Consider the following 12,739-nt stretch of genomic DNA (forward strand, 5'->3'; position numbering starts at 1 on the left):
GGTCAACATCCCTCGTTTATTGATGGAGCTGGCTGCGTGCGTGTACGCCCTAATGGGTTACCTGTACATTTCTCAAATGTCCAATACAATAAAAAATGTCCAGTCACTTGTTTGCCGCCAAATTTTCCTAACTGAAACCCTGGTATTTACTATAAAGTGGGGCAATGACAGACTGTCTATGACAGACAAAATGAGAAAAAGAAAATCCAGAAAATCACATTGTAGGATTTTTATTGAATTTATTTGCAAATTATGGTGGAAATAAGTATTTGGTCAATAACAAAAGTTTCTCAATACTTTGTTATATACCCTTTGTTGGCAATGACAGAGGTCAAACGTTTTCTATAAGTCTTCACAAGGTTTTCACACACTGTTGCTGGTATTTTGGCCCATTCCTCCATGCAGATCTCCTCTAGAGCAGTGATGTTTTGGGGCTGTTGCTGGGCAACACGGACTTTCAACTCCCTCCAAAGATTTTCTATGGGGTTGATATCTGGAGACTGGCTAGGCCACTCCAGGACCTTGAAATGCTTCTTACGAAGCCACTCCTTCGTTGCCCGGGCGGTGTGTTTGGGATCATTGTCATGCTGAAAGACCCAGCCACGTTTCATCTTCAATGCCCTTGCTGATGGTAGGCTTTGTTACTTTGGTCCCAGCTCTCTGCAGGTCATTCACCAGGGCCCCCCGTGTGGTTCTGGGATTTTTGCTCACCGTTCTTGTGATCATTTTGAACCCACGGGGTGAGATCTTGCGTGGAGCCCCAGATCGAGGGAGATTGTCAGTGGTCTTGTATGTCTTCCATTTCCTAATAATTGCTCCCACAGTTGATTTATTCAAACCAAGCTGCTTACCTATTGCTGATTCAGTCTTCCCAGCCTGGTGCAGGTCTACACTTGTTTCTGGTGTCTTTTGACAGCTCTTTGGTCTTGGCCATAGTGGAGTTTGGAGTGTGACTGTTTGAGGTTGTGGACAGATGTCTTTTATACTGATAACAAGTTCAAACAGGTGCCATTAATACAGGTAACGAGTGGAGGACAGAGGAGCCTCTTAAAGAAGAAGTTACAGGTCTGTGAAAACCAGAAATCTTGCTTGTTTGTAGATGAGCAAATACTTATTTCCCACCATAATTTGCAAATAAATTCATTAAAAATCCTAATGTGATTTCCTGGATTTTTTTTCTCATTTTGTCTGTCATAGTTGAAGTGTACCTATGATGAAAATTACAGGCCTTTCTCATCTTTTTAAGTTGGAGAACTTGCACAATTGGTGGCTGACTAAATACTTTTTTGCCCCACTGTATATACACAGTATAGTATAGGCTACAAAATATGCTTTCCAGTGACACTGACTCACCCAATGAAGATGAATCATAGGCTATTCTAATCAAATCAAATGTTTTTATATAGCCCTTCGTACATCAGCTGATATCTCAAAGTGCTGTACAGAAACCCAGCCTAAAACCCCAAACAGCAAGCAATGCAGGTGTAGAAGCACAGTGGCTAGGAAAAACTCCCTAGAAAGGCCAAAACCTAGGAAGAAGCCTAGAGAGGAACCAGGCATGAGGGGTGGCCAGTCCTCTTCTGGCTGTGCCGGGTGGAGATTATAACAGAACATGGCCAAGATGTTCAAATGTTCATAAATGACCAGAATGGTCAAATAATAATAATCACAGTAGTTGTCGAGGGTGCAACAGGTCAGCTCAGGAGTAAATGTCTGTTGGCTTTTCATAGCCGATCATTGAGAGTACCTCTACTGCTCCTGCTGTCTCTAGAGAGTTGAAAACAGCAGGTCTGGGACAGGTAGCACGTCCGGTGAACAGGTCAGGGTTCCATAGCTGCAGGCAGAACAGTTGAAACTGGAGCAGCAGCATGGCCAGGTGGACTGGGGACAGCGGTGATGGCCGATGTGCTCGTGCCAATACCTCAAGATAAACTACTTTGAAAAACAGTGCCGTTTGCTCAGAATCGCTCATAAATTATGGATAAAAATGTCAGCTTTTACAGACAGATTAGGCTTTCTAAGTGATAGGCCTACGCTTTTGTCGCTATTATATTTAGAAATTTGTGAAAAGCAAACTGACAGCCGCAACCAACCATAGAAGGCAGTTTCCATTCAAGTCAGGACTGACAGGCATTGCTGGTGTAGACATGAGTTTAACAGTCAAAGTGCAAGAGTTAGAGGTTCCAGTTAGAGATTATATTTATGGCCACAACGCAACAAGCTGTTCTGTATTTGGCGCACGTGCTGCACAAATTACGGCCACCGACTGTAAATGCTTCTGATGACTTAATCCACAGCTATTTTTTTGAAGCTATTATGCTCTCTGGTGTAGTGTTTAGAATTGATTTAATTTACATGTACATATTTTGGGGGACAAGAATGTCTACTCCCGTGGCTATGGTCTCAACTGATGGCGGCACAACACAAAAACCTCAGATGATGTGAAATAGGTTACAACATATGAAAAAAATACATGTTTTTTTTATATAATTGACTTTCAGGAAATTAGCTTTAAAACTGAAAAGATTTATCTCCACCTCATGACAAAACGGGTAGAATTGCAAGAAATTAACTGTGAAACTTTCATTTTTTTTGTTGCCACGTGGCAAAAATAAGTACAATTTCAGGTCATTTACAACTTAAATATTCCTCTCCACTGTGAAGAGGGGGGGGACAAAAATATTTTGAATGCAGGGTGGGAGGGGGCAACCAAATCTTGCTTACAGCCCCCAAAAGGCCCCAGAATTTCTCATTTGGGTCACAGGCTGAAAAAGTTTAAAGAACCCCTGTTTTAAATGATATCACACTCAACCACTCAACCATTTATCTTTTCCAGTGATGAAGACCTGGATGTCTCATGGTATAGTGGGGAATGAAAAATGGGTCAACTTTAAGCAACTTTATCTCCTGAATGTTTTGCTATTCAGGTGGGAAAGAAAATCACTTTCTGACCACTTCTTCCATGGGCAAACACGTATGGAAAGTTTTGTTTAAATCAAAAGGGATGCTGTCAAAAAGTGATTGAATTCAAAATGAATTCATCTGACTATTTTCACAAATCATTTACTTAAAATAATTGTACCTCTATGTGATGTGTTGTGCTGTGAATTGTCACGTCATCCTTCTCCGATTTGCTGAGCTAATCAGAGAAGGATGACATTTGGCAATGTATTAATTGGAGGTGCTATAGTTTAAGGTCAATGTTAACACATTTTTCCAAATCTGTCACCACAGTTCATCCAGAATAGGCATACAGTAACACTTTACATTGTATACCTTACGAAGAGTTGAAGTAGTTCAGTTTATATACCCTTTATAAGACCATTATTTGAATAACTTTTTAATATGGCTCTACCATGAGCGTAATGAACACTCAATAGGGCCACGTTTTTATAAAAGCCTAATGCTTGGGGAGTGATGTAAACATCCAAATATTGCATCTGTAAAGATGAATAACGGCAAACCACTTGACCCCTACCTTCTTAATTTCAGCTACAACCGAAGACAAAACATCAGCAATGGACCAAGTCGATTAGTTTAACAAAATTAAAGGGCATTTAAACGCTTCAGTAAATTTCACTAAATAGCAAGCATATCTAGAATGGATTGCACTAAATAATACAGGTGTATGCTGAGTTAGAAATCTCTTAATAAAACGTAATAGTTTGCTTTGTATGGCACCAATGTCTGATAAAAAGACAATATATGTTTTATTGATTTGGCAAGTAGGCTACATTGTGTGGACTGCATTTTCTTCCGTGTATTGGGGTAAAAAATGATGTTCATCTTGAGTGTTCGCAAAACAGATCACACTCACCGTAGCTGCTGTCAGTCAGGGTCACGAGCATGGGAAATCTGCGTAAATTTAGCACAGAAAAATTATTAAAAGTTCGCTGATTAGTGAAAAAAAATAAAAGTGGTTAGATTTTAAATGTTCAAATATATTAACATGAGGACCTTATGCCATTCTAAAAGGCAGAAGCACTCCAGCCTATGCCAAAAAGCAGTCCTCCAGTGCATAAATACACTTCATAATAACACATTTGCAAAAATTCTATGTGGAACAAACTGCTTTCTGTGGTCTGTGGTAGAGGCTGTTGACTTCCTGACGGTTATCCAGTGAGTTTCGTTTTTTCCCCCGTCTATTTCACGGGAGAAACCGGTTCAGCTAAGGAGTGAGTCTCTGTCCCAAACTTTGTTACTGTTGCTGCTACCTTTACCTGTCTACCCGCAAACTTCTGACGCTTGGACGTAAACATGGCACGGTCGGCGTCACGTGACCACGCGCCCAACGCCCCAAGGTTGGAAAAGAAAACTTGAACTGAGTATAACATGCAAAAACATTTTCCCTAAATGCAATTTCTGTTTTTCTGTTGTGTAACATTATCTCAAATATATGGATGTTACTAAATTATTATTATTGTTTTAATATTGACACATTGACAGGAATGGAGACTATCGTTCGCCCTTAACATTTGAGTCAAGGGTGAAATTGTGGTGTATATATTGGGAAGGATGAACAGTAGACAGTGTTCCGGGGGTCCTTCTCCCTGATTTTTATTTTTTATAAAATGTACTGCTATTCTACCAGTGGAGATTTTAGCATGTACATCTTGGTGGGGCAAACTCAACTTTTTGGGGGTTGATGCATGTCAGCAAAACCACTACACAACACTAAACGATACATTAATTAAACAATAACGGTGACATCAAACTGATAGGGCCTACATAAAGCTGTCCCAACAGTAGAGCTTTCTTTTCAACACCATGGAGTGAATCCTTACCATGGCTACTGTACACCTGGTTATCAGCGGAGCCTTGTCTGGCAGCAAAACAGTTAATTCAGCCTCATTTACTGCCTTTAAAAATCTATAGCTGATATGGCTGACTTGCTTATACAAATGTGGTTTCTACTGACAATTGAGATGTACAAGCTATGGCATATGGGTACGATGAGTAGATGAGCAGCAATCCGTAATTTCGATTAAGACATCAATGAGCGAGCTAAAATGGACGTATAGTGCCTTGCAAAAGTATTCATCCCCATTGGCGCTTTTCCTATTTTGTTGCTTTACAACCTGTAATTTAAATGGATTTTTATTTGGATTTCATGGAATGGACATACACAAAATAGTCCAAATTGGTGAAGTGAGAAAATAACTTGTTTAAAAAAATATATAAAAAATAAATAAAAATGGAAAAGTGGTACGTGCATATGTATTCACCCCCTTTTCTATGAATCCCTAAATAAGATCTGGTGCCACCAATTACCTTCACAAGTCACAAAATGTGTTAGATTGCACACAGGTGGACTTTATTTAAGTGTCACATGATCTCAATATACTGTATATACACTTGTTCTGAAAGGCCCCAGAGTCAGCAAAACCACGAAGCAAGGGGCACCACCAAGCAAGTTGCACTATGAAGACCAAAGAGCTCTCCAAACAGGTCAGGGACAAAGTTGTGGAGAAGTACAGATCAGGTTTGGGTTATAAAAAAATATCAAACTTTGAACATCCCAGGGAGCACCATTTAAATCCATTATTAAAAAATGGAAAGAATATGGCACAACGACAAACCTGCCCATAGAGGGCCGCCCACCAAAGCTCACGGACCAGGCAAGGAGGGCGTTAAGTAGAGAAGCAACAAAGAGACCAAAGATTAGCCTGAAGGGGCTGCAAAGCTCCACAGCGGAGATTGGAGTATCTGTCCACAGGACCACTTTAAGCCGTACACTCCAGAGCTGGTCTTTACAGAAGAGTGACCAGAAAAAAGCCATTGCTTAATTAAAGAAAGAAAAAAGCAAATATGTTTGTTGTTCGCCAAAAGGAATGTGGGAGACTCCCCAAACATATGGAACAAGGTACTCTGGTCAGATGAGTCTAAAATTGAGCTTTTTGTCCATCAAGGAAAACGCTATGTCTGGCGCAAACCCAACATCACCCCGAGAACCCTATCCCCACAGTGAAGCATGGTGGTGGCAACATCATGCTGTGGGGATGTTTTTCCATCGGTAGGGACTGGGAAACTGGTAAGAATTGAAGGAATGATGGATGGTGCTAAATACAGGGAAATTCTTGAGGGATACCCATTTCAGTCTTCCAGAGATTTGATACTGGGATGGAAGTTCACCTTCCAGCAGGACAATGACCCTAAGCATACTGCTGAAGCAACACTCGAGTGGTATAAGGGGAAATATTTAAATGTCTTGGAATGGCCTAGTCAAAGCCCAGACCTCAATCCAATTGAGAATCTGTGGTATGACTTACAGATTGCTGTACACCGGAACCCATCCAACTTGAAGGATCTGGAGCAGTTTTGCCTCGAAGAATGGGCAAAATTCCCAGTGGCTAGATGTGCCAAGCTTATAGAGACATACCCCAAGAGACTGGTGGCTCTGCAAAGTATTGACTTTGGGCGGGTGAATAGTTATGCACGCTCAAGTTTTCAGTTTTACTTATTTCTTGTTTGTTTAATTAACAATAAAAAATAATGTATCTTCAACGTGGTAGACATGTTATGTAAATCAAATGATACAATCCCCCCAAATCCATTTTAAATTTTAAATGTCTTTGAATGGCCTAGTCAAATCCAATTGAGGAGCTTTGATATGACTTAAAGATTGCTATACACTAGCGGAACCCATCCAACTTGAAGGAGCAGATTTGCCTTGAAGAATAAATCTAGCCACTGGCATAAATCCCAGTGGTTAGATGTGCCAAGCTTATAGAGACATACCCCAAGAGACTTGCAGCTGTAATTGCTGCAAAAAAGGTGGCTCTACAAAGTATTGCCTTTGGGGGGTGAATAGTTATGCACGCTCAAGTTCAGTTTTTTTGTCATATTTCTTGTTTGTTTCACAGTAAAAAAATATTTTGCATCTTCAAAGTGGTAGGCATGTTGTGTTACTCAAATGATACAAACCCCCCAAAAATCAATTTTAATTCCAGGTTGTAAGGCAACAAAAAATGTAAAATGCCAACGGGGGTGTAACGGGTGTCGACGCAAGGATGAGACCAAGGTGCAGCGTTCTTTGAGTTCCACATAATTTATTGACAAAGTGAAACTTTAGAAAATAAAAAACAATATGGAATACAACCACCGACCAGCTTCGTCGTGCAAACTCCCTGCACACAAACAAAGAACAAGATCCCACACAGAAGGAGGGAAAAGGGCAGCCTAAGTATGATCCCCAATCAGAGACAACGATAGACAGCTGCCTCTGATTGGGAACCACACTCGGCCAGAAACAAAGAAATAAAAAAAACTAGAAATACAGAACATAGAATGCCCACCCAAATCACACCCTGACCAAACCAAAATAGAGACATAAAAAGCTCTCTACGGTCAGGGTGTGACAGGGGTGAATACTTTTGCAAGCCACTGATAATATATGTATTTCTCATTAAGGGGACCTAAAGATAAACCATCTTCAGTTTTTAATAAAGCATTCAAAGGTAAGGTGAGTGTGTTGGCGGCAACTGGCCCCTCCTCCAACGGAGCAACTGGGCCCCCCAGCAAACCAATGCAAGCAATGGTAACAAAAGTAGCATCTTCCAAATCATGTCCAACGTCATTGAGTTACGCATACATTTTATATATGATGATTTGGACATGGTTTGGCACAAAAATGAAAAGAGGGACCTTACATCAAAACCTCATCATAGTGAGATTATTAATAGCAACATGTGCAATACCATTTTGTTTCAATATTTGATTTATTTAAGTAAAATAAGACACCTAGACTTTAGCTTTTAAGAGTTTGTTACAACAAAAAAATCGAAAGAAAATGTATCAAATAGATTATAACACACTGTTACTCCATAATTGGGGGGAAATGCCCCTTTTCTTAAAACAACATTTCATTAAATAACAAAAAAAGTGTAAACTGTATCAACTTATTTCCCTTCATATTTTTTTTGCCTAAGCATAGCCATCAAACACATACCTAATTTTTACCAAACATTTTTGTGTCAACAATTGGACTCTGATCCACCTCTACGCAGACGACACTATTCTGTATACTTCTGGCCCTTCTTTTGACACTGTGTTAACTACCCTCCAGGCGAGCTTCAATGCCATACAACTCTCCTTCCGTGGCCTCCAATTGCTCTTAAATACAAGTAAAACTAAATGCATGCTCTTCAACCGATCGCTGCCTGCACCTGCCCGCCTGTCCAACATCACTACTCTGGACGGCTCTGACTTAGAATATGTGGACAACTACAAATACCTAGGTGTCTGGTTAGACTGTAAACTCGCCTCCCAGACTCACATCAAGCATCTCCAATCCAAAGTTAAATCTAGAATCGGCTTCCTATTCCGCAACAAAGCATCCTTCACTCATGCTGCCAAACATACCCTTGTAAAACTGACCATCCTACCAATCCTCGACTTCGGTGATGTCATTTACAAAATAGCCTCCAAAACCCTACTCAATAAATTGGATGCAGTCTATCACAGTGCCATCCGTTTTGTCACCAAAGCCCCATATACTACCCACCACTGTGACCTGTACGCTCTCGTTGGCTGGCCCTCGCTTCACACTCGTCGCCAAACCCACTGGCTCCAGGTCATCTACAAGACCCTGCTAGGTAAAGTCCCCCCTTATCTCAGCTCGCTGGTCACCATAGCAACGCCCACCCGTAGCACGCGCTCCAGCAGGTATATCTCTCTGGTCACCCCCATAACCAATTCTTCCTTTGGCCGCCTCTCCTTCCAGTTCTCTGCTGCCAATGACTGGAACGAACTACAAAAATCTCTGAAACTGGAAACACTTATCTCCCTCACTAGCTTTAAGCACCAGCTGTCAGAGCAGCTCATAGATTACTGCACCTGTACATAGCCCATCTATAATTTAGCCCAACAACTACCTCTTTACCTACTGAATTTATTTTGCTCCTTTACACCCCATTATTTCTATCTCTACTTTGCACCTTCTTCAACTGCAAACCAACCATTCCAGTGTTTTTTTTACTTGCTATATTGTATTTACTTCGCCACCATGGCCTTTTTTAATATTTTTATTTATTAATATATTTTATTTGCCTTCACCTCCCCTATCTCACCTCACTTGCTCACATTGTATATAGACTTATTTTTCACTGTATTATTGACTGTATGTTTGTTCTACTCCATGTGTAACTATGTGTTGTTGTATGTGTCGAACTGCTTTGCTTTATCTTGGCCAGGTCGCAATTGTAAATGAGAACGTGTTCTCAATTTGCCTACCTGGTTAAATAAAGGTGAAATAAAATAAAATAATTAAAAAATTGTTCTTAGGAAGGGCGCGATACTTGTACAGTGGAAGTCAGAATTTTACATACACCTTAGCCAAATGCATTTAAACACAGTTTTTCACAATTCCTGACATTTAATCCTCGTAAAAATCCTCGTTTTAGCTCAGTTAGGATTACCACTTTATTTTAAGAATGTGAAATGTCAGAATGATAGAGAATGATTTATTTCAGGCCTTTCAGTTTATGTCGATACAGGACTCGTTTTAAAAGTGGATATAGATATTTTTGTACCTGTTTCCTCCAGCAGGGTTCACAGGGTCCTTAGCTGTTGTTCTGGGATTGATTTGCACTTTTCGCACCAAAGTATGTTCATCTCCTGGGGACAGAACTCGCAACTCCTTCCTGAGCGGTATGACGGCTGTGTGGTCCCATGGTGCTTATACTTGCGTGCTATTGTTTGTACAGATGAACGTGGTACCTTCAGCCGTTTGGAAATTGCTCCCAAGGATGAACCAGACTTGTGGAGGTCTACAATTTTCTGAGGTCTTGGTTGATTTCTTTAGATTTTCCCATGATGTCAATTAAAGAGGCACTGAGTTTGAAGGTAGGCCTTGAAATACATCCACAGGCACACCTCCAATTGACTCAAATGATGTCAATTAGCCTATCAGAAGATTCTAAAGCCATGACATAATTTGCGGGCATTTTCCAAGTTGTTTTAAGGCATGTCAACGCCGCGTGTAACACATCCGGTATCAGGATAAATAATAAGCAAGGTCTGCTAACTTTCTTTCATTATGTTTAATTACCGCAAGCAATGAATGGCAAATGCAATTTTCGTATATACGGGTTCACTGTATCACCACGCAGGGTAAAGCAGGGAACTGGCAGGAAGTACGTAAACAGCTGTTCTTATACCGTGAAGACGTAGTTCCAACGTGTCTGTTGGCCTATCACAGTAGAGGCTGAGCGCGGTTTAGACTTTGCCCCGCCTTTGCTGGCCCTCGGACTTGTCCAAGTCCCTTAGTCCTTTCCTTTGTCCACATCTGGTTGCTGGGTAGATTAGATCCGTCTTTTGTCTGTCGATCCTACACTGAAACATTTCCTAATATGGTATTGTCCAGTAATCTACCCTCCCTGGTTGGCCTAGAGAGATGCACCCCTCCCCTCTGCAGATTGACCACAGCTTTTATGGCCTGTGTTGGTCAGTCCTTACACACATCTGTATTGTTTGTGTGTGTGTGTGTGTGTAACAAAACAATATGCTAGCAGGCTATAGTGCATAAACATAAATCCTAACAGGCACAGTCAACTTAGTGTATGTAAACTTCTGACCCACTGGAATTGTGATATAATTCACTCTAAGGGAAATAATGTGTCTGTAAACAATTGTTTACAAAAATTACTTGTCATGCACAAAGTAGATGTCCTAACCGACTTGCCAAAACTATAGTTTCTTAACAAGAAATTTGTGGAGCGGTTGAAAAACGATTTTTAATGATTCCAAGTGTATGTAAACTTCCGACTTCAACTGTATCTAATTAAAATTAAAGGACACAAGGCAACACGTGGAAATCTCAAATGGAAATCTAAAAAACAGTCTCTGCCTGGACCCCAGTGGCTTTAGTGACGCAGAGATGTTGATCTTCCATTGTAGGCTGTTGTCCGGATCGATTATACAAATGAGTGCTCCACAGGGCCCTCGTTCTGTTTTCAGGGAACAGCACAGTCAGAGAGCAGGACTCCAAAAAGAAGATTAAATGTAAGACCAACTGGTTTATCGGTCAGGTTGGGAGAGAGTTTATTTGTAGGGAAAAGAACCATAAGCCAAATGCCACCTCATGATGGGCCACATAGGCTATAGGCAGCTGACATGTCACCATTAGGCTACATGCTAAAACATGCATGAAATGATTTAACATTTGATATTAAATGTTGAATACACTGGCAGCAGTATCCGTACCAGATCTTGCAATATGTATTACACATGGCCATGTATTTACAAAGCTACTAGTTAATACAATGTTTAGTTATTTTATTACTGTGTATTTACATATATATATGGAAACCTATGATAAAGTGTTACTGTCTGAGATATATAATACTGCTCTAATTCTTGCAATGTAAATGATGTGGTGCCCTTGGACTGAAAATTATGGAATTGACTGGGCATGTATTGCAGGCCTACACATAAAGGAGTTCTCATGACCCCTTGTGTCCAAAAGAGGACATTGTCCTGTCATTTAATCACTGACGAAATAATAAAAGAACGTTATTCTAAACACAGATGTGGCATGAATGAAGCTCAGGAGTAATATGGTGATAGTCAAGTGCACGTTGCGTATTTCAACAATAATCACACCTCATATGTTTTGTTTACAATCCACTGTTGTTACAACATTAAATGACTTAAATGTAAATGTAACATTACATCATAGTTAATCCAGACAATACTTTACATTGACCAGTAGGTGGTAGCCATATACGCTTTATCATTTGACAAAAACGAGAAATAAACAGTAATATAATATTTTAAACTGCTTCTTATATGATATAAAGGTGTTACAATAATAGTAGCTCAACTATCAGACATGATTTTGCGATCTAACACACGGAAAATGGTCCCGGATTACGTTGTACAGTTCTAGATTCGTCTATTGCTACAAACTGACAGCAGCATGTTACAAGCAACACTACGGTTGTGTAGAGCATCTACCTACAATACAAACCCTTCAAATGAATAACAATGCCGCATATGTTCATGAAAGATGTAGGTGCTTCTAATTTCACGGAACTGCTTGAGAAAAATATTCTACCAGGAGTGGGGTTCGAACCCACGCGGACAATGTCCATTGGATCTTAAGTCCAACGCCTTAACCACTCGGCCATCCTGGTATATACAACTACTTTACATGACATTTTGGTTTATAAACCTGAGCTGAGAGTGAACTATTTGTACAATGGCGATTGCTGTATGTACGCTAACATGCACATTAATAATTCCATATTAAATGTAAACAATGGTCAAAAACAAAGTAAGCATACGCCTATTAAAATTCCCTAGTTGTGTTAGAATACCCATACTAACATACTGTATAATACATTCTTAATAAGTAACGTTATATACTACCTACTATATACAAATACTTCATTTTAGTATACCGTAAATGAACGGTAATCTTTCATTTGAGAGTACTACGCGCTTTGCCTGTTTATCGGAAATTGATGCTGTTGCTATGCAATCTCTTGTTAGCTTAACAAATTACTTATTTTTTTATTTTAAAAAGGAGATATTAAACAGTAACATGCAAGAGAAAGAATATTATAATAATACAAATCCACATATCAATTCAAATACAGACATGTAGTGAATACATTTGATTGACATTTTGTTTTGTATACGTTTTAATGATTCAAATAGTTTTCCAAATCAGATAAAAAATTAAGAAAAGGTGCTTTTTCTTCATAAATGTTCATTTGTGTATGAAACATTTTCCTAA

General features: G+C 39.7%; 1 non-coding gene across 1 annotated transcript; it reads right to left on the bottom strand.

Annotated features, from left to right (window-relative positions):
* Positions 1-12,052: 12,052 nt before the first annotated feature.
* Positions 12,053-12,134, bottom strand: trnal-uaa (transfer RNA leucine (anticodon UAA)). Its single transcript has one exon. It is a non-coding gene; the product is annotated as a tRNA-Leu (tRNA).
* Between the last annotated feature and the right edge of the window lie 605 nt (positions 12,135-12,739).

This window comes from Salvelinus fontinalis, chromosome 20, assembly GCF_029448725.1.
Source record: "Salvelinus fontinalis isolate EN_2023a chromosome 20, ASM2944872v1, whole genome shotgun sequence".
Classification (NCBI taxonomy): Eukaryota; Metazoa; Chordata; class Actinopteri; order Salmoniformes; family Salmonidae; genus Salvelinus; species Salvelinus fontinalis.